Genomic DNA, 18,887 nt, shown 5'->3' with positions numbered 1-18,887 from the left:
TTTCACACCTGATGCTCCCACATGGCCTCAGAATCCCTGAAGGAACCTGAAGCAATCCTTCTAACCCTACTCCCCCCAGCTGGAGAGAGCAGAGATATATCCAAAGATCCACTCTATGTTCAAATTCATTATGCAGTCCAACTCCAAAGGCAGCCTAAAGCTGACCTAATTCCTAGACACTAGTTTTTGACTAAAGTCTGCCCATTGCTTGTCCCAGAGCTCATTGGAATATCAGAACAAAACTACCTTGGGGGAGGGGGTGGAGATGCAGTGAGATTCCATTGTTAAGATACACTCCAAATCTATACCAGTGCCACAGATTTGGGCCTTCAGGGGTGCGGCGTAAAGGGGCGATAGGATCTCCCTGAAATGCGTAAGCAGAGTGAGATTCCAAAACCTATGAGTTGTTCTGTATATGAAGGATCCTGTGATAAGTCTGGAAAGCATCAAAAACAACTGTCCTCTCTCAGATATTCATAGCACATATTAGTATATTGAAGGCTCTGACATGTCCAACTGTGAAGAAACCTATTGAACCCAAATTTGTCTACATGAAAGCTTCTGGGGCAAAACACTTATTATTATTTTTTTTTTTAGGATTTTATTTATTGGTTTATTTGAGAAAGATAAAGAAAGAGAGAGAGTATGGGGGGTTGGCAGAAGGAGAGGAAGAAGCAGGCTTCCCCACTGAGCAGGGAGGGTCACCCCGCATCCCAGACCCAGAGAGATCATGACCTGAGCCTGGAGCAGCCGCTCAACTGCTCAACCGACTGAGCCACACAGGTGCCCTGGGGCAAAACACTTATTAACGTCTTTCCTCAATGGGCTGTGGGTCCCCTGAAGTCAGAGTCCACCCTGTTTTCTTCAACTGCTGTTCCTCAAGTGCTTAACATAGTACTGGATACTTTAATAAATATTTGATGAAGCAATGAATATCCCGTGGAAGTAGGGTCCCACAGAACACACCTTATAAAACTATTCACATCTCTATGGAATAGTCCAAAGGACAACCGTCCCAAATAGGAAGATCACTTTGAATCTCATAGTCAAATCCCAGTTTGTGAGGTTACTGTTAAGAGTACACGGGTATTTATGGTTTGCGGTCAGAAAACTTCTCCTTTGCTCTCAAACTATCTTCTCTTTGTATCAAATGAACCTGACCATACATTTCAAATTCACTGCCTATAAAAATCTACTGAGGGGAACGTTTAAAATGCAAGTCCTGAGAATTCAGTATTTCTAGAGGAGCCCAGGACTCCACATTTCACACAAATATCCTAGGTCATTCTGACATAGGTTTTTGAGGTGGAATGTACTTTGAGAAATGCTGACCAAGAGACACTGTGGAAGAGGAGTCCTTGACTTGGAATCAGAGGCCTGTTGGAGGCCCAGATCTGCATCTCCACTACTCGTGTGGCCATGGCAGGGGTCTCTCAGCTTCGCTTCCCTCTCTGTGGGACTCTTAATACATTTGATAGCCTATGTATCTAGCTCCTACCCACCCACCTCACAGCAGTGGATAAGGGGAAAGCATTTATGAAACTCTGCCCTGAAACCTAGCAGGTATTCACATTGTTTAACAAATCAGTAAGTTCACAGTTATTTTAAAGTTCTATGATATTAAACAAACTCTATCACAGCAAGTGCTCAACACAGAAAGATTTTCTGCTGATTATTTAAAGATAGACCCAAGAGAGTTGGACCAATACTGTATGCACCCGTATCAGTCAACCTGGCAAAGCGTCCCTCAGAACATTCGGCTCATGCCTATGGACACAGTAATTAGCCAAATCATGGCAAGAGCCAAGCTATGTGACACTGGCCACAACACACAGAATGTTCAAATCTTTCCTCCGCTTGTTACCAGACCTTCCCAGAGTGGACTCTTCACTCTTAAGTGAGTTAACAGCTAGAGTAAACTCTTTGGCTGGTGTCTATGTATTTACAGAGATGGTTCTTGCTTATCAAGTATCTTCATTAATAATAATTAATCATTGTTCAAGAAGTACAAGGCAATGGAATATACATAATGATAATACAGTACTCCGCGTATTTAATTCTCTCTCCATTCTGAAGACTCTTCTGGAGCCTGTAGCACTCGGGGTAATTGCTGTGAAAACTGCTCAATCATCTTACAAGAATCCTCTGAAAACACTAGAGACGCTGTCAATTGTTTCCTAACTTTGCGGTATATTCTGAAGCCTGCCCTCTGGCATTGATCCAATATTGCTTGTTATTTATCTTTTCTTTACAAAATAAGGCAGCAAGCTCGATGACTGAAAAATCTCTGCCTGAGACTCATTATTAAAAATTTCCAACTAGTGGATGTATTACTGTACTTTCTATATATATTAGTCATCATTTTTTTGGTGTTGTCTGTATTTGCCCTTCTGATTTTAAACTTTTAAATTTTAAGTGCTTATCCCACAGCTCAAGCATTCAGTGGATATACCTAATAAATTTTGTCGGCTCATTGACCTGTGCTGAAGGATAGCAGCAAGAGAGCTTGGAAACCTGAATTCATGCCGCGATATTTATTTTCTATGTTTGTCATTGCCTTCGTGCTGCATGTTCTGGTTGTGATCTACTTTCCTTGTCTGTGTCTCCTGTTAGCAAGTAACAAAGGTGATTCCTTACAGGGCTCATGCAGGTAAGCCAGTAAATGAATCAAGCCTGGTTTCGTGACCCCATCAAAAGACGGCAGTGACAGCTGGCCCTCTGCTAACTACTGCCATCAGAGAACACGTAATGCAGTCCTGGCAGCCCTAGATCTTCCAATGTTTCCAGAGAAGCTGGGCATATAATAGGTATTCAATAAATATTTACTGTAGCAAGTAATTCAGAGACTCCGATTTTCACCAGAAATCTCTAGATTTTAGATGTCAGCAGCATTAAGCAGTAGTAAGATCACAGACTCTCCAGGCAGACTGCCCAGGTTCAAAATTTAACTCTGGCACTTATCAGCTACATGACCTTGGGAAAGTTATATGAAAACTTTATGCTTAGTGTTCTCATCTGTAAAATGGGGAGAAAGGAATCGTATCAACCTCATAGGTTGTTCGAGAACTTAACTTTCTAATATTTATTAAATCTTGGAGGGATCCCTGGGTGGCGCAGCGGTTTGGCGCCTGCCTTTGGCCCAGGGCGCGATCCTGGAGACCCGGGATTGAATCCCACGTCGGGCTCCCGGTGCATGGAGCCTGCTTCTCCCTCTGCCTGTGTCTCTGCCTCTCTCTCTCTCTCTCTCTGTGACTATCATAAATAAATAAATAAAAAATCTAAAAAATAAATAAATAAATCTTGGACAATACGTGGCACATTGCAAGTGCCACATAAACACGGAAGCTCACAGTTAAACTTCAAAACGCCTTATAATTTTCACATTTATTATCCCATCTTTTCCCCACCATAAGTGGTGGATGAATGTATTGCCCTGTATGCAAGGTAATAGTTTCCAACAGGATCTTTCAGGGCTGTTCAGGATGACAGCCATGCAAGCTACTCATGCAGAACGCAGGGCATGCACACTTAGGAAGTGTCTAGTCGGGCAGCCCGGGTTGCTCAGTGGTTTAGCGCCGCCTTCAGCCCAGGGTGTGATCCTGGGGACCCGGGATCGAGTCCCACATCAGGCTCCCTGCATGGAGTCTGCTTCTCCCTCTACCTGTGTCTCTGCCTCTCTCTCTCTCTCTCTCTCTCTCTGTGTGTGTGTGTCTCATGAATAAATAAATAAAATCTTTGAAAAAAAAAGTGTCTAGTGATTTACCCAATAGCATATTCCATAAATTCCATAAAAGGACAGATGTAGAAAAGCTGGTCCAAGACTTCTAATGGACAGAATCAGAGACGTCTCAGTGTTCACCGTAAGCCTTCTTACTAACTAAATAATGAAATAAAAAAAAAAAGACCTGCTTCAAACCACTGTCTGGTTATTTTTAACCTATACATTAATTACTCCAAAGCAGCCAAAGTGAAATCATAAGCAAAACCTTTACATTCAATAATGCGTATTTATATTCCTCCCCTTTTTATTCATTTTTGCTTCTAAAATTGCATTTTAGTTTCTCTTTTCTCTGCCTCCAAGACCTTTCTCCTGGGGACTTTACAAATACAGGCCTATGTGTAGAAACTGCTAAGTTAGGAACACTCTGTCAATCTTTCCTTTGATTTTCCTGGTTGTTGTTGGTTTAAGGCAGATCCTTAATGTTATTTAAACAGAAGAGACTGTTTAGAATTTCTTGGTAGATGAATTTGATAATGATAATTTTTTTTAAAAAACAACTACTGTCTTCTTGGGATAAAAGATCTCATTCAGCAGGGTAGACAGCTTATCTGAATAACTCAGGACTTCTTTGAAGAAAAAGGTCAATGTAGCCATAGATGTTTCCTTGTCTTGAACAACAACAGTTACTTTATGTAGTGCCTGATAACCTGCATTTCACAAAGTTGTTATCTGGGCACTACAGAAGTCTTCTCTTTTTTAGGGTTTAGAGTTTTAAATATTCGTGTTGTGTTTAAATCTGAGTCTTCTCATGGATGAGAAAAGCACTTACTGTTAAAAATAACTACTGCTAAATTGGACTTCCTACAAATTCAAAATGTTTATGAATTGTGGGGCATTATCAAGAAAATGAAAAACCCAGGGGTGCCTCGGTGTTCCAACTCTTGATTTGGGCTCAGGTCTTGATCTCATGGCTCCTGAGATCAAGCCTCACCTATGGCTCTGTGCTCAGCAGGGGTCTGCTTCTCTCCCTCTGCCACTTCCCCTGCTTGTGGTGCTTGCTCTCTCTCTCTAAAATAAATAAATAATTCTTAAAAAATAAAAGAAGAGAAAAGAAAAAAAAAAAGAGAGAGAGGGACTCCTGGGTGGCTCGGTGGTTGAATGTCTGCCTTCGGCTGAAGGCATGATCCTGGAGTCCCGGGATCGAGTCCCGCGTCGGGCTCCCGGCATGAAGCCTGTTTCTCTCTCTGCCTGTGGCTCTGCCTCTCTCTCCCTGTCTCTTATGAATAAACAAATAAATAAATCTTTTTAAAAAAGAAAGTGAAAAACTCAGAGAATGGGAGAAAATATAAATATTTGTAAGTCATATACCTGGTTCTAATACTCAGAATATATAAAGTACTCTTACAGTTCAACAACAAAAAGACAAGCAACCCAATTAAAAAATGAGGAAAGACAGTGCGTGGTCATTTCTCCAAAGAAGATATCGAAATGGCCAATAAGCACATGAAAAGATATTCAGCACCCCTAGTCATTATGGATATGCAAACTAGAACCACAGTGAGATACCATCAACGCCTACTAGTATAATTTTTAAAAAATGAAATAAATATTGGTGAAGATGTAAAGAAACTAGAATCCGCAGATGTTTCTGATAGGACTGTATGACTATGCAGCCAGTGTGGAAAGCGGTATGGGGATTCCTCAAAAAGTTCAACGCAGAATTATGGTATGGCCCAAGAATTTGACTATACTCGACAAATCTGAAAACATACTTTCAAGCAAAACCTGTATATGGATAGTCATAATAGCCAAAAAGTGCAACAACACAAATGTCCATCAACTGAGAAGTATATATAAATAAAATGTGGTATATCCATAAAATCCAGTATTATTCAGCCATAAAGAGGAATGAAACACTGACGCATGCTACATGGATGAACCCTGACAGCATTATGCTAAGTGAAAGAAGCGAGACACAAAAGGTCCAATGTTAAATGACCTCAATTATAAAATGTCCACAGCAAGCAAATCCATATAAGCCAAATGCAGATAAGTGGCTGCCAGGATTGAGAGGAGTAGGGGATGGGGGGATTACTTCATGGCTACAGGTGATAAAAATGAACTTAACATAGTGGTGTTGATTGCACATCATTGTAGATCTAGTAAAATGGAGTTACAATATGCACTTTAAAATGGCTTAAACATTTAATGTTATGATAGCTGAAATTTTATCTCTTAAAAAAAATACTGGCTTGGACCCCCAGTAGAAGAACCAAGAAACTTCTTCCCATACAAAGTAATTTCACACAGTGTATCACCCAAACGGTATTAAGGAGTGACGTGCTGAATGTAGAAGATCAGTGGCTGACAAGTTGTCCTTATTCCATTTATTTCACTATGCCATTTATCATTAGCCCTTTGCTCCTGAATGGTATTTTTGGTTTGTCAGTTTGCCAGTAGAAATTTATCTTCTGATGTTACATCTCCATGTCCAAAAGTGTCTTATCAATAGTTTAGCCAAAAAAAAAAATAGTTTAGCCAATTTGGCCAATACTGATTAATGAATAAATGTGGGAACCTTCTCCCTTCTAAGTTATAATAAAATGTTTAATTTGAAATAATAGAATATTGATGGCTCTGGTAAGGGGAGGGTTATGATTTATCATAAGTCAGTAATTTGTATGTTTTGTTAATTTACAAGAGATAAATGAATTAGGAACACTGATATATCTAATAGAAAAAGCAAAGAACATTAGGAAAAAACTAATTATCCAGTAAACCTCCCTCAAAAAGAACACATGCATTTTCTCCCACAAACAAATATCTTTTTTTACTATTAGAATGTTGGTTAAATATTATATAAATGAATCACAAGAATATATTATTTGCTTCAAACTTCATTTTTCCATCCTGCAAACTTTCCTGTCAACTAGGTTATACAATGGAAAATGTTGAAAAAAACTTTAAGCTGAAAAAAAAAATCCCATTTGAATATATGCTGGTTAAGCAGTTGAACGTTAAAGGATATAACTGTAAAGAAGCATGACAAAGTTATACGGAAAGTTCCTAAAAGAAATCTAGTTGCCAATGAATTCAAAGATACAATTTCCTGAAATCATATTTTTAACACAAACCATGATTTTTTTCTTAAGTCTCAAAGAAAATTTCTATATTAAAAAGTCATGTTTACCTTTTATGACGGAACTATTTGAATGTTAATATGGCCAGGTTTATTCCAAATAGGCAGAAGGTGGGGGGGGGGTGGCAAACATTTGAATAGTTCAAGTTTAAAAGAAAGAAACTCACTTTCATGTCAAGTATGTGTCTCCTTTAGGTGTAAAGCAAAGGCAGTTTTAACCAGAATTACCTGGAGAATTGGGGTGGGAATAATCCTGTCTCGTAGAAGCTGAACAAATCTGGTTCATGTACTGTTATTGTAAGGAAATTTGAGAAATCCAGAAACTAAAACCAACCTGTTGAGGGTGAACAAGAATGTGATGAAAGCAAATGCTTATATTCTAGGTCAAAATTGAGACAGAAAAAAAAAAAAGAAAAAAAATTTAAAAAATTAAAAAAAAAACAAAATTGAGACAGAAGAGTGCACAGGAGACTTTGCAGGTAGCATCATGTATTCAGTGGTCAAATTTTAAAAACACTCAGCCAGAGTATACATCTGAACATTTAGCCAAAATAGTCACAGAAGCTCAGAGCTCTATTTCTTCACTTAAGGGAGGGGGGGGGAATGAAGTTAAGTAGGGAAGACAGAAGAGAAAAGCACTGAGTCACTGGAAATTCCTTGTCAAACAGAGTCTTCTTTCTGCTCTCCCAAATTCCCCTTCTCCATTTTTCTTTCAGGCCTCTGATCTTTTCCCAGATATGCGCAAATTTAATGATCAAGTGGAGTCCTGAAGGAGACTGTACCCCCCCTCCTCTAAACTCTCACTTCATAGTAAAAGAAATCTCTATGAGGGAGAACCTATAGATTTAGGAATTATCCCATGGCGGGAGTCCTGGGACTTCTGACCCAAGAAAGATTGCTCAGGAAGATAGGGAAAGGAGGACCTGCTCCAGCTTTTAGGGAAAGTGGCCACTGCCTTCATCCATCCACATACATCCGGCAAGGTAGTTTATGTTTCCAGTCAAAGCTCTGGCTGGGGAAAGGGTGACAGGCAACTGGTGCTGGTTCTAACACCATTGTAGTCCCCAGGTGACCCAGCTTTGCTGTAGAGAGAAAGGGATGAAGGAGACAGGCACAGCTGCTGAAAGTTTTAGGACTCAGAACACTCTCTTGGTCTGGGGAGGGGTCAGGCTAATCTTTCCACCTCCTTGGACCAGGAGCTCATGCCACCTCGAGGACACGACTTAGGGACTGTCAACTGCTTATTCGTGAAATGGTGACCATCATTTATCACCATGACCTAAGACCATTTGAGAAAGGCAAGGCTGCTCCCAGGGGGGCACAGGTGCCACCTCTGCCAAATCCTGGTGTACTGCTTCCCTGCTTAGGGCCTCATCCCATGGCTTACAGGGCACAGACCCAAATCATTTTAAAAGACCAGTCCCTTATCCTGTCACTTCCCAGAGTTCCTTGAAAACATGAGCTGTTCTGGGGCAAATGGTGTTTCTTCTGTTCACTAGTACATCTGGAGACAAACGGGCCTCCTGGTTCTCTGCCCTCACTTCCTTTCACACACCAAGTTCACTCTCTAGTTTTGTCTGGGTGCTGGAATGTCACGCCTATTCATCCTCTGGTAGAGAATCTGGGGTCCTCCCTATCCAGACCCTCTGCCTGGGTGGGGTGGGGGCCTGGAGGTCAGCCAGGAGGCAGAGGCAGAGCACTGAAGGGGTGGGACAGCCAAAAACCTGAAGCCTGGAGAGAACTAGGATCCCTCAGCACAGCGGCCCAGGAGGGACCTAAGCCAGAGCTTAGGGCAAGTTTATTTAACTTTGCTAAGCCGAGGAAGCTGCCAAGTTCTAAGATCCCATCAGAGACCAGGGAAAAAGCCCTACTGATTCTGAGAATTCCTAACAGCAGAAGGCTTGGGGTGAGCACTTTTCTTGGGCACAGTCCAGAAGCCTGGCTCTCCGAGTCCACTTTCAGGCCCCAGATTCTGTCCCAGGGAGAATCGCCAGGGTGGGGAGGGAGTCAGCTCCGCCTTTTCCATCTTCACCCAGCTTCTGAGTGACGCGGGGCCTAGAGCACTGGGGACAGGGGATTTGAAGGTGGCTGAGAGCGTCAGGAATGGAGGAGGCTGAGAAGCTCAAATCAAGTCTGGGCGTGAGCCCCTGAGCCCAGGAGCCCGGGGGGGGCCCAGACCTTGGGCAGCGGACTTTACTGGCTGGGGCTGGTTCCATCGCTCTCCCTGTTCTTTTCAAAGGGAACAAGGAGGAAAAACAGCCAGCGAGAGGTCACTCTTTTTGACCATATCTGACCCTTTACCGCACCTTTCCTCGTTTCCTCCTAACTTCCACCTTTCTTTGATGCCTTTCTCTCCTTCCCTGATTTCCTCTTACGACTTGTGGAAAGAGCAGAGGCGCAGACAAGTGCGTGACAGGAGAGCCCAGCGGCATTGACACTCCGGCAATGGGGTGGGGAGGGACATCCCAAGACATCGCACCCCCAGGTCCCGAATGGGGACATTTCCGGGTCCCTGCCGCTACTTTCTGCTACAAAGTGGCCTCAGGTTTGACAGCCACCCAGGGATGTCAAACGCAAGAGGCCCGGGGACAGTAGCAGAAACTTGTTTCTGCTTTTAACTTGGCAGTTGAGTTTCTGAAAGCTGTTTGGGGCGCGCCGGGGTGAGAATCCGGGCAGCTCCGAGCCAGGTAGGGGCGGCCCCCGGCCTGTCTGAACCAGACTGTCCCTGCAGGGCCAGCTCGGGGGTGACGCGGCGACGAGGGCTGGGGGCAGGCAGACCCCTCCCCCATCTCTGTGCTCGGGGATCTCGGGGTGCACACCCGCTGGACAGCGAGGTCCCCTCTCCGGGGCACTGCCACGGACCCGTCCCGGCTCTCCGCCCCCACCAGTCCGTCCACACGGCAGAGCGCTTTGGAGACGTGGGCACGGGGGATTCCAAGGGTGACATCCACTGTGACAGCAGGAGTTGGAGGCGGGTAAGAAGTTGCGCCGGGGGGGGGGGGGGGGGGGGGGGGGGCACCGGCCCGGCGCGCGGGGAGCGGCGAGCCTGCACTTCTCCGCTCCAGGGCTCCTAACTCCTCCCCAGCTCTGTTCCGCTCTGCGTCCTCCGGCCAAACGGAACCGAGCCGCGGGGTATTTTCGGTCACAACCTCCTCCATCCCCGCGCCCCCCCCCCCGTGTCGTGCCTCCGTTCCCGAGGCGGGGGGCAGGGGAGGGGCAGTCGGACCCGCACGCGCGAGTCTCCCGCCCGCCGCCGCGCGCCTGCGGGAAAGCCGGCCTGGCCGCGCTCGGGGCGCACCGCCGTCCCCACAAACGCGCGCCCAGCGCTCCCCTCGCCCGGGACCCCCCCCCCGCTCCCCACCCCCTTGACACGTCAGTTCTAAAACACCGAAGCATCGTCCGACGCTCCGGAATTCATAAAAAGAGGACAAGGGCCAGGCCCACGGACCGCGGCCGCGATCTCCTTGCGCCTTCGCTGTCTGCGCAAGCGAGTCCCGGTCCGCAGCCGCTGGAGGGGGGCGGGGGCGGGGGCGGGGGCGGGGGGGGCATCGCAGCGCCCAGTTCTGCTTGCATTTAGGGAACTGACCCTGACCCTATTTCCCCGGAGAGCGTCATCCTGTACCCACGTCCTTCCCTCCTTTCTACCGGGGCGGCTCCGAGATTTTGATGGAGACATCTGTCCCTGCATCGCAGAGGGAGGGTCCCAAACGGCGAGGCTTCCAGGGCACTTGGTTGCCATCCCGCGATCGGTGCCTCGGCGGACGGAGAGGTCCGCACGCCAACGCTCCCGGTCCCCTCCCCCGGCGCGCGGGGCCGCACTCCGGGACCGCTCCACCGCGCCCCTCCCCCACCCCGGCCCCACACAATTTCCTTCTTTATGAAACGCGCACGCCCGGCCCACCCCGCCTCCCGCGTAAAGGCCAGTCCTGTCTCTTTTTGTGCCCAGATGCAAACTCAGCTGGAAGTTGGGAGCAGGGCAGAGTCAGGGGTGCACGGAAAGAGGGAAGGAGAAGGGAGAAATCCCAGGGGGGGTAGGGCGCAGGGCGGAGCTGGAGGTCGCAGGGGCAGGGGCAGGGGCGCAGGACAGCGCGAGGGGCGCGCGCGCCGCTGCGGAGCCCCAGCGCCTCCCCCGCGTCTGGCCCCCGCGTGCGCCCGGCGGGGTCGAGCGCGGACTCACATGGTCGGACTGCAGAGCCTCTCCCAACTACTGCGAGTGGGCGGCTTCGGGGCTCCCCGAGATCTTCTTCCCGGCTGCCTGCGGTGGGAGGGCGGAAAGAAACACAAAACAAATCACGGGACGCAGCCGGGACGGGCCTTGCGGCGCCGCGGGCACCTCTCGCACTTCGCGCAGGAAAGCGGGCGCGGGGAGTCGGGCTGCCGCGTGTAGCCTATAAATAGCGAACTTTTAGACGGAATCCACTAACAAATGGGAGGCGCGGGCGTGAACTTGCGCACAGCCCCCCCTTTCCGGGGACGACCCGACCACCCCTCCCGCCACTCGCTAGGCAGGGTTTGGGAGGGGACAAAATCGGAAAGGGAGGTGGAATTTAATTTTATGGGCTTTTGCCGCAGTTTTGTTATTATTATTATTATTATTATTATTATTTGCAACGGGGGCACTCCGCCTCCTCGACCCTCCTTTTCCGCCTACCTTGGCTGCGCACCCTCCCCCCCCCCACCGCCCCGCTAGGCACCGCAGGTACCAGCTAGGAAGGGCGAAGGCCCAGGAGAGCGGAGCTCCTGGGGCGGGGGCGGGGGGCTGCAGGAGCAGGGAGGGGGAGGGGACCCCGGAGCCGGGGTTCCCCGGGGATTACTGGAGCGACCGAAGGAAAGCAGAAAACCGCCAGCATTTGGGGGTTGCCTCTGACGCCAAGACGGGAATCTAGGTTACCCCGAGTTTGGGAGGGAAGTGCGACAGGGTGAGTACAGAAGGCACAAAGGAGTTCCTAGAGTGCAGGCTTCCTTCCCCAGGGCAACAGTGACCCCCCCCGCCCCCCAGTGCTAGGAACCCCCACTCCCCCCTCTCGGCAACTTTACTCGAACCCTCGGCCCTGGCGGGGTAAGTCCCTGCTTGCCTTGGGGGCCGCAGGCTCTCGAGGAAGCGCGTCGGGCCGGAGGGTGCCCCGGGTCGGGCTCGCTAGCTCCCCGGGGCCGCACGCCTTCTCGCCGAGCCCGCTCACACCTGCCGGCCGGAAGCGGTCTATTTGACCGGGAGTCCCGGGCACCACTGGCCCGTCCTCCCGCCCCCTTTCCTTGCGCCAAGGCCCGATTGCCAATGGTGATTGGGTTAGTTCGATTTTCTTTTTCTTTCGAGGTGCTTCTTCAAAAATAAAAGCCCCCAAGGACGGCGGACGCGCGCTTTCCCCTCCAAACTCTCTAGGTCAGGGGGTTGTGGCTTCACTCAATTGATCCTGCGTGTTTCACACGAACCACAGTCAATAGGGTAGCAATTGGGGCGGGGGTGGAGGAGGTTGGGAGAAACTGCGAGCGCGGCAGGTGAGGGCCCGCAGGCGAAAGGAGGTGCGGCCGGTGCCCTTCGGAGGCTCCGTTCTGCACGCGAGGCCTGCGGAGCGGGGCCCAAGCCCGCCTCGTGGGCCTAAAGGCGGCCTCCAGCGCGGGGGCGGGAGGTGCGCCCGCGATCCGCGCGGCCAGTTCTCCGCACCGCTCACCCCGCCCCCTATTAACGCAAAGGTCAATCGCCTAACCTCGAGCCCGCACCCCCGGGAGAAAATCCGAGCGGGTTCCCGACGCGCTTGGGGTGCGGCGCTGCGGCCCCACTCGCGCTCCAGCCAGCACCGCTTCCCGCCTCTTGCCGCCCCATATACGCGGAAAAGTTATTTTGTTTTGCCCAGAGAACAGCCCGGTTTGGAGGGAGAGGGAACCCGCAGGAGGCTTCGGGGTTGCAGCGGCCGCTCACCCCGCGGGGTGTGCCCACCCCCCCCCCCGGCTCCGCGCCACGGGGGCGGCCCCCGCGAAGCCCGTGCCGCGGGCGCTCGGCCAGGCGGCTGCGCTTCCCGCGCTTCCCCAAGGGCCCGGCCTGGAGCGCGCTTGGGCGGGGGGGGGCTCCCGGGCGGAGCTGGACGGAGCCCGGGTGCCCCCCCCCTTGCTACGTACCTGTCCCAGCCTCCCCGCTCCAGCCGCTGCCCAGGCCCGGAGCCCGCCGCCTCCAGGGGGGCGCGCCCCGCCTGCCCCCGTGCGCCCCGCGCGCCCTCGCCCTCGCCGCCGCTGGGCCAGACCCGGGGCGGGCTCCCGCGGGCCGTTGGCTTGGGGCCTAACCCCAGATTTTGCGGTCCCTTTGCGGGCTGGGGAGAGGGGGTCCAGGCCAGCGCCTCCCCTTTCATCCCATCCACACCTCCCCGCATCCCCTCGGGTCAACTCCGCAAGGAAAGCGGGGGGTGGGGTGGGGGGGGACCTCCTTGCGGGCCGAGTGTGGAGGTCAGATGAACCTTTTCACGAAGGTTCTGGGGGTTGGAACTGGAGGCACAGGCCCTCCGCAGACAGGAAGGACAGACGCACGGGCGCCGATCCCGCGGCTGTGTTCAGCACGAAGTTCACGTCTATTGTTTTCTGCCTCGGGGAAAGCTGCCCGGTGTGATGGATCTTTTTAGAGCCCATCACTGGAAGAAAAATCCTGGTGATAACGATTATCTCCCGCCCGCGCTATCTCGCCATCGCCCCAATCCATCTCCCTCTCGCTCGAGCCCCTCGGGGAGAGCCGGAGAGGCGGGGGGCAGGCGGGAGGACGGGCCCAGCCGCTGCCCTCGGATGGAGCGCGGAGGCGCCAGGCCACCTCCTCCGGCCCAGGCCGCCCCGGGCTGGGGAGAGGGGACCCCGCGGCTTGCTTTCCCTGCCCAGCCTCGCGCTTCTTTCAAATGATTTTAGTCTGCTGCTCCGGTCTATCCATATACATTTCCAATCTCATGGCTCATAAACTATTAGCAAAATGGTTTCATTATTCACCTTCTGTATCCTACAAAAGGGAGAAGAGAAGGGAGCGGCAGGAAGGCAGAGTGGGGGTGGGGGGCCCGTCGTTGGACACTAGTGAACAATGATACTGCCCGTGTTTAAATCACGGTTCGGACTGCCTTCCTCGAGCTGACATTCGACAAATCCGATCCGTTTGCAAGGATCTGGAGCCGACCCCTTCTCTCCCCCTCTCCCCTCCCCTCTTTCGCTCCTCTCTTTCTCTCCATCCATCACTACCCATCTCTCCTCAACACCCAGGATTCTAGAAGGACCAGATGAATAGCTAAGATACTGCAGCTCCATTACTTGCTTCATTAGGTGTCATCAATAAGGCACACCCTTCAGATACGACACATACAATTATTTGGTTAGAATCGCTGCCCCCGGTGCCCTCAAGGGTGCCGGTGGTGATGCAACCACGTATCATCCCTGAAGCCAGACCATCCCAAGTTGCAAGTCTAGGACGGTAAGCAAGAAGTTGGCCGAAGGCTCGGCGTGCCGTCAGTGTGCCCAGTTGGGCACCAAGTCCTCATCTGGCTTATTCGGCAAGACCCGGGAAGCGAGGAAGTTGCAAAGTGGGGTGTGTGTGTGTGTGTGTGTGTGTCGGTGCATGTGTGCGCGCGCAAGCGCGTGGCCCTGTGAATGTGTGTGGAGAGAAGAATGGGAGGGGTAACAGATCGGGGTCTTTGTTTGCCTCTGAGAGGTGGCAAAAAAAAAAATATATATATATATATATATACACATGCATGTATATATATATATTTTTTTTTGCATGAATAAACTTGAATTAAAAGACAAATAGAAACAAACTGGCTCGTGGAGGCCGGAGAACTCTGTTCCTGGGGCTAAATAAGGTAGAAAACTGCGGGCAGGCGTGAACTGGCAGGAACGGCCTTGGGCGCCTGGAATTCGACCGCCTTCTCCGCTGGGGGCGATGAGGATATTAAGTGTCTCCACCAAATACTTTTAACTTTTCGTAAATTGTGTCTAGCATGACTCCAGCACAACACACGCGCGCGCGCGCACACACACACACACGCACGCACGCTCTTCTGCTGCACTTTTTTTTGAAAATATTAAGGACGCCAGGCAAGTGAGAGTGCGGTAATTATCCCTGGATGCAGAAACCAATCTGGCTGCGGGAGGCCCCTGTGCAATCGCCGGCGGCGGCGGCGGCGGCGGCGGCGCGCGGACCCGCGCAGAGGCCGGGGACTCCGGGCGCCGCTGGGTCACCGCGCCGCGCGGCCGCCGCTCGCCGCCTGTTTAATATACATGGGGTGGGAACGGAGGGAAACGGATCTCGGGCCTGCACGTCCTGCAGAAAAAAAAAAAAAAATCAATTTGCTATTTATTTTTGAAAAATATAGATTTAGGGAATTTTTTTTTTCCCCAGCCCGACCCCCTCCAAGAACGGCGGCCCGCATTTAATTACGTCTTTTAATGACTTTTCCCTTATTTGCCATTGCGATTTCACGTTAAGGGCGGGGGGTGGGGTGGGGTTTCTTTGGGGGGGGGTGTGTGTGTTTCAATTCTGGTATCTTCAAAAAGATTTGCCTTACGTGTTAATTGCATGCTGTTAAGCACATCTGGGACTGCGTGCTGACCAACTCGGACCAACTTTTAATTAACACATTGACCCGGGGAAGAAGCAGCCGCCCAGCCTCCCCCTCGAAATATGTATATTAGCCGCGCGGAAGCCGCTCGGCCCGCGCCGCCAGGTGCGTGCGAGCAATTGCCTGCGTCCAGGGCCGGGAGGGGGGTGCAAATTGCAACCGCTCGCTCTCGCCCGCCCGGAGAACGTTTCTCTCGCCTAACCTCTAGGAAAACAAAGAAAAAAAAAAAAAAAGAGTAGATGACCCGCTCCAGAAGCAGGCTTCTTAGATCCTTTTAAGTGACTTGCCCCTGGGCGGGGAGCTCGGGAGGATGGAAGGGAGGACCCCCCAGAGCTCTCTCCACCCAGCCTGACTTGGGCACGTTGGGCCTGAGCCGAGGTCTGGAGCCTGAGCTCTTGGAACGCACCGAGCTCTCTGTTAGCGAGAGAGAGCGGTGGCCAAGATGCCTGGTGGAAGGAAAGCCCCGGCCACCGGCTGCCTTTTGTGATTCTGGCCTTCCCACTCTCAACCTCCTCCCCTCGGCCTGGGGTTCCCCGAGGCTCACCCACGAACCCCCAGGCCCTGGGTCTGAGAACCAGGAACCCGCGTCCCGCGCCCCCTTGCTTGGAGCGCACTGCCGTCTGGAGGCAAAGGGAACTAGTGGCTAAGGTTAGGAGGCTAGGCCGGGGAACCGAGCCTGGACCCCCCAGGGGTGATCTTCCAGCCCGGGCAGTCGAATCCCGGCTGGAGGAGGGAGGAGGAAACCCGGGGGGCTCACCCACCGGCGATGCCCCCTGCAGAGATGCAATTTCCCCCTAAGTAATTTCATTCAGAATTGATGGCGTTTCACTGGAGTGGTGCCTTCAAAGTGAGTGCCTAGCCTGCTTCCCTGTAGAGCACAAATGCGGGTTAATCCCCAGATACGTACTCATTTTCTCTTTCCGCATCTAATCTCCACGGACTCGCTCTTCCAAGTGCTTAGCTGCAGCATACATCCCTATAAAAAAAAAAAATGTCAAAGTGGTATTCCTTCTCCCAGCCATAAAAAAAGTTGGAGTGAATCGCTCCCAAGTTACCATTTAAAGTCCCCTCCAGGTAACAGTTGAAGTTTCTTGTTTGACATTTCTCATTCCCCAATACAGAACTTTTCAATAAATACGTAGTTCCAGCACGAGGAGAAGTATATGTCGCAATAAATTCATGGCTGTATGCTCTAACTATGTCGACGCTTTGCAAAATTTAATGTGACAAGATTGTTCCCCAAATTCCTTCCACCTCTTTTTTTTTTTTTCTTATTCTTTTTTTTTTTTGTGTGTGTGTGTGTGCCCTTCTCCGGAATCCACTTTTCCTATCAATTTATCAGAGAGTCTGCAAAAATTCAAAACTGAAAAAATGGAAAAGACAAAGACAGAACGAAGTTCTGTAGCTCAACAATTCCTCTAAGTTACTCCAGATCTTTTTATATTCAGATAAAGGTATAATCAACACACATCTTCAGTCAGGGGAAAAAATAAATAAATAAAAACAATCCATTGGTAAATTACAAATGTTCCTTTGCAGAGATAAGGCCTCTGGAAAGTTAGCACAAGCATTACCCAAATGGCTTTATTTTGAGTTTTAGTGGACCACAGCTACTTACTTCAGCTCACAAATTGATCTGCAAAATTGCAGCACACACCTGATATCCAGGGAAAAACAAGAGTTGGTAACTCCAGCTGGTTCTTTTGATTTACTCTGCCTGGTAAGATGTATGCTGGGGTGTTTTGATAAGAGGAAAAAAAAAAAGGGAGTCAGCAGTTTGATTTGGAAACTCTTTTATTGCTGAATATGGTTGCAGGTTTAAACTAAAGAATGTGTTTCTGCTGGGGACATTTGCATGACACATCCATATGCATTAGCAGCTGCACGGTGTTATATCATCAGTTCCTGTGAGCATTTATCTTTTTTTCCCCCTTCTGTCTTTCTCAAAGAAAGCTGGTAAGTGGCTTATAGGAGAACCATATAGACTTTAAAGATACATGAATCTTCCTGTGTCCTTCAGGCCCTCAGCACCTAATTGGCCTACAGCAACTTGTTTCTTTTGAGGATTTTGGAATATTTGAAGTACCTCGCCTCCCTGCTTACATTTTTTTGACCTATAAGGATGGATTGACTGGGTATGAAATATAATGAAAATCATCTAAAGAAAGAGGACTGGCAATTCAAGTCTGTATTTACAAAAAAGGTGTTGTGATCAACATTCCTCTGCTATGTTGCTTTGTGACTTAACAGAGAAACTTTTCATCAGATATATTCTCCTTTATGGCATTGGTTTTCATTTCTTGACACTTGATAGAGGTAATATTTTTGAATCAGGATAGTTAAGACATTTGCACACTGGTGTAATGTGTAATGTGCAGTGATGGCGTCAGAGGCCACAAGAGAAAACCTAGAAGACGTGTGCTCCTTCAGACATTGTATGGGCTGTGCAAAGGCCATTGTCTGATATCCACAGCGATGGTCTGCATCTAATTCTACCTGAACTTCGTTTCATATGTCTGATTCTCTCTGAACTCCAGTGATCTGTAAACAGCAGGAATCACAATGTCAAACTGAAATCAGAAGGAAACTGAGTTTGTATTTGGTCTGCTTCTGTTCAGTAACACAGCTGATTTAGTAAAAACAGAAAACTTTACATTTAAACTGTAGTCATCGAGTCAGGGTAACTAGGAAGCATATAGACTCAAACCAAGAGACTAACATAAGCACATTTAAAAAAAACACCTCGGGGATCCCTGGGTGGCGCAGCGGTTTGGCGCCTGCCTTTGGCCCAGGGCGCGATCCTGGAGACCCAGGATCGAGTCCCACGTCGGGCTCCTGGTGCATGGAGCCTGCTTCTCCCTCTGCCTATGTCTCTGCCTCTCTCTCTCTCTCTCTCTCTGTGTGTGCGTGTAACTATCATAAATAAATAAAAATTAAAAAAAATAAAATAAAAAAAAACACCTCGTATCTGCTGACACTTAGTGTTTTATGGAATTGTTTGAAACTATCCATGCTCAAATGTTTTAAGTACTAATTACTACAGGTATATTACAAAGTGAGACAAAAATCTTATACACACACACACATATGCAAGTAAACAAAAAGATAATAGTCCTTAGGAATCATGATATCCAACCAGACATATTGTGGTTTTCTTTCCATTTTTTGCTGCTTTTTTGGTCATCAGAGAAGCTATTTAAAGGGAAAAAAAGAAATAACAGTCATTAGTAAAATAGTGTAATCCTTTTTTTTTTCTTAAAACACTTGGAACTAATATGCACTACTGTACAAGTGGGCAGGCACAATGACACATAAATATGCATGAGCGTAAATAATAATCTATTTTTATGTCTTGTTTCCAGATGTTTGCAAATAACATTAGCGCATTGGTTTGACCTAACCAAAAGGTAGTTAAGATCTCTGCCATTCAGTTGAATAGTAGGTAAGT

The 18,887-nt window shown here is 49.2% G+C and overlaps 1 protein-coding gene across 1 annotated transcript in view; it reads right to left on the bottom strand.

Moving 5' to 3' along the window:
* Positions 1 to 11,203, bottom strand: part of ESRRG (estrogen related receptor gamma) — a 617,883-nt gene extending 606,680 nt beyond the window's left edge. The window contains exon 1 of the mRNA XM_055334262.1: positions 11,038 to 11,203. The gene's annotated coding sequence lies outside the window, so the exon portion shown is untranslated. The remainder of the gene's footprint in view (positions 1 to 11,037) is intronic.
* Positions 11,204 to 18,887: the final 7,684 nt, after the last annotated feature.

Source organism: Nyctereutes procyonoides, unplaced genomic scaffold (genome assembly GCF_905146905.1).
Source record: "Nyctereutes procyonoides isolate TBG_1078 unplaced genomic scaffold, NYPRO_anot_genome, whole genome shotgun sequence".
NCBI classification, from domain to species: domain Eukaryota; kingdom Metazoa; phylum Chordata; class Mammalia; order Carnivora; family Canidae; genus Nyctereutes; species Nyctereutes procyonoides.
This window is presented reverse-complemented; position numbering and strand designations above follow the sequence as displayed.